General features: G+C 50.2%; 1 long non-coding RNA gene across 1 annotated transcript in view; it reads right to left on the bottom strand.

Moving 5' to 3' along the window:
- Positions 1-1,889, bottom strand: part of LOC124489682 — a 3,399-nt gene extending 1,510 nt beyond the window's left edge. The window contains exon 1 of the long non-coding RNA XR_006958786.1: positions 1,657-1,889. This is a non-coding gene — a long non-coding RNA (uncharacterized LOC124489682). The remainder of the gene's footprint in view (positions 1-1,656) is intronic.
- Between the last annotated feature and the right edge of the window lie 1,635 nt (positions 1,890-3,524).

The following is a 3,524-nucleotide window of genomic DNA, read 5'->3' as shown; positions in this document are numbered from 1 at the left end:
AGTTGGACCAGTGGAAAATTCACACAGGGCCTTGTTCTAAAAACCAAGTAACATATTGAAATTCATCTTTAAAAGAGTGTGGCATATGTTGGTCAGTTTTGTGGATAATACAGAGATGGGACTAACTGTACTGACACTGAGATGCTTCGTTTTGGCCTGACCAAGTGATTCGTGTTTTCAAACCAACTCATAAGTTCATATTGGCACAGTGATGTTTGGACTGGCTGTTCTTTGAGATGCTAGATTATAACAATAATTTACCCTCAGGAATCCATTCTTGTTCTTGGACCTGCACAAAGGTCTAACATCTGTTTCATCAGCAACGTAGGGATTTTGAGTTAAGAGAGCTAGCGATATCAAGAGGTATTCAGAGAAACGTTGTCACCGACTGGCGTGCAGCCACTGGTTTCTGAAGACCTGTTGGATTGCATCTGCTCTAAATGTGCAACAGGACTTGATTCCTGAGGCCATCACACACACACGCTCTCACACACACACGCTCTCACACACACACACACACACACACACTCACACATACTCACACACACTCACACACACTACACTCGGGGTGAGGGGTTATTTGAGTGCACAGGGATTACTTCAGGCACGAATGGATAGTCCGCAAAATCAACATAAAATATTTCTGATCCTCACACTTCAGAATGAGGGTGTGTGTGTATGGTGAGATGTGTGTGTGTAGAGTGGGATATGTGTGTGTGTGTAGGGTGGGATGTGTGTGTAGGGTGGGATGTGTGTGTAAGGTGGGATGTGTCAGTGTGTGTGTCTCAAGTGAGATTTGTGTGTGAGTTGATAGTGGAGGGGGTTTATTGGATGGAAAGAATACAGGGAGAGGTAGCTCCAGAAAAAGAAGTCTTGAGGCACAGAATGAGCAAAGTCAATTAAGTGGACCGTGACTGACAGATTCATTGAACAAGATGAAACGGGCCGTTGAGATGGGAACCAAAGAGGGAGGGAAGAAAGACAGGGAGAAAGAGAGGAGAGGGAGGGAGGGAGGTAGGTAGGGAGGGAGGGAGGGAGGGAGGGAGGGAGGGAGGGAGGGAGGGAGAGAGAGAGAGAGAGAGAGAGAGAGAGAGAGAGAGAGAGGGAGGGAGGGAGGGAGGGAGGGAGGGAGGGAGGGAGGGAGAGAGAGAGAGGGAGGGAGGGAGGGAGGGAGGGATGGATGGAGGGAGGGAGGGATGGAGGGAGGGAGAGAGAGAGAGAGAGAGAGAGAGAGAGGGAGGGAGAAAGGGAGAGAGAGAGAGAGAGAGAGAGAGAGAGAGAGAGAGAGAGAGAGAGAGGGAGGGGGGGAGGGGGAGATAAAGGGTGGCGGTCACCACCGGGCAAATGGGTCTTTGTCTTATTGTCTGCTCTGTCACAGCTGAGTCACATGCCTGCTCAGCCCCAAGACACATGCTAGCCCCTCTGCTGCTGAACACAGAGACACAAGCAGCAGGGCCCCACTCTCACCAAATGTAAAGGTTGTCACGGAGACGCATCTCTCCGTAGCTGCCGATGAATACCTTGGTGCCCCTTTTAAATGTTTCAGTTAGAACCTGACCAAGTGCTGTGCGCGCGTGGTTGCGTGTGTGAGTTTGCACATGCAGTGTGTGAATGATGCATTATCTAAGGTCGCATAGGAGAGCTACCAAGACTTACCAAGTCTTTTGAAGTTTAGGATGTAGGACGTAAAACGACGTAAGCAGCCTAATAGTAGATTAAGTTATCCGGATATGTCGTTTTCTGTTGTTGTAGAGGTTGTCGGATGCCAAATGAAATCTGCACTGTTAATCCAAAGTATTATGTCACTGTCTGATATCCCTGACACTGTTCAGACCATTTCCTGTCTTGTGATTGTGAGGAGAATTGTTTTAGAAAAAAGTGCCAGTCAGTTGTTCCCCTTTGAGCTAGGGTTAGTTCTGCTCTCAGGGTTTCTGAATCAGCAGTGTCTCTCTCTCCTTCTGCTTACGCAACACACAAACAGACGTTTGTAGTCCGAGTCTCAGAGGAGATAGAGAGCTCGTTCAGACAGTACTGATGTTCTGTAGAGGCTTTATGGATGTGCCAGTCTGTGCTCTGTGGACACACACACATGCACAGACACACACATGCACACACCGACACACACACACACACACACACGCACTACTACCGTTTTCACAGGCACCAGATACAGTTTCCGTTCTCTTTCCTGTTTGGAATTCCAGAGTAGGTTCTGGAATGTTGGTACCCCTGGGCCTGGGAAGAGGTGAGCTGCCCTCCTGGCCTTGGAGCAGGGAGCCTGGGAACCCTGCCTCCTCTCTCCGGGACGGCAACATGGAGCTGTTAGGAGAATAAGGGTCTCCCAAAACAACAATTCCACATATTTGCAACCTGGCTTTGGTGCACGTGTGTGTGTGTGTGTGTTTCCATGTGCGTGTTTGATTTTTGCTGCGATGTGTGTGGGGCACTCATCTCAGCCACATGTTCCTCCACTATAGCATGGGCCCCGGGGGGGGGTCACGCCCTCTCCCTCTTCTTCTCCTCCTCCCCCCTCTAGGATCGGCTCTCCATCCTCACTTCCTGCTTCATCCCTCCATCCTCAAGGTCCCAATCAGCAGCTGTCACAGAGAGGAGGGGTGACCTTCTGACCTGACCACACGGCTCATATCAGAGACGGAGGGAGCGAGGGATGGAAGAAAGGGATGGAGGAAGGGATGGAGGGAGGGATGGAGGGATGAGAAATGAGAGAGAGGGGACGATGGAAGGCGGGAGGGACAGAGAACAGGGATGGAAGGAGGAAAGTACGGAGGGAGGGAGCCAGTGGATGCGGCAGACAGCGTATAAACAACCCTCTCATAACAAACAAACATGGCTGCAAATTGATTACCTGTCAGAAGGAGAAGGGTGAACCTGACCAGCATCACTATTTCCCACAACAAAAAAAACATCTCAAATCAGTGGCCAGACCCAGAGTAGGCAGACAGAGTGTTTGATTGGTGCACTGGGGGAGGGGGGGGGGGGGGGGTGAGCACTCATTTGAGTGACCCAAATTCCCATCAGGCTGACCTTAGCATGACTAGCATCCATACTCTGGAAGCATCCTGACAACATGGGAATTACTGTGAAACTGTTTTCTGTCTCGAGAGGATTACGTGAGGCGTTGGCCAAATGAAGCTCTTCGTCTGGGCAAGGCGTGTTTCAACCGCCCGCTTAACTACCCCTCAACACTGTCCGTTGGCTGAGCTCCAAAAACAATACCAACGTCAGTAGGAGCCGTTAGTCTCCAACAGTGGCCATTTTCACTCACACAATGTCATTCCGAAGCAGCCTTTTATAGAGAAAATATGGCATTGGTCACTGTGGGGTAGACGTGTCACAAAGTAATAGAGTCAGTCGCTTAGCGATGATGAGTGTTCCTCCCAGCTCTGCTGGGACTATTATGGTCTGGGCTCTGTGGCGCAGGCCTGCTTTCTCACACACTCTTCTGGTACAGTCTGTGAAGGCCCTGCCTCCTAACAAAGACCCTGGCATGAGAGGGGTTTTAT

The sequence above is a fragment of the Hypomesus transpacificus genome, unplaced genomic scaffold (genome assembly GCF_021917145.1).
Source record: "Hypomesus transpacificus isolate Combined female unplaced genomic scaffold, fHypTra1 scaffold_195, whole genome shotgun sequence".
In the NCBI taxonomy this organism is placed as follows: domain Eukaryota; kingdom Metazoa; phylum Chordata; class Actinopteri; order Osmeriformes; family Osmeridae; genus Hypomesus; species Hypomesus transpacificus.
Note: the sequence above shows the minus strand (reverse complement) of the source record. Positions and strands in the feature narration are given on the sequence as shown.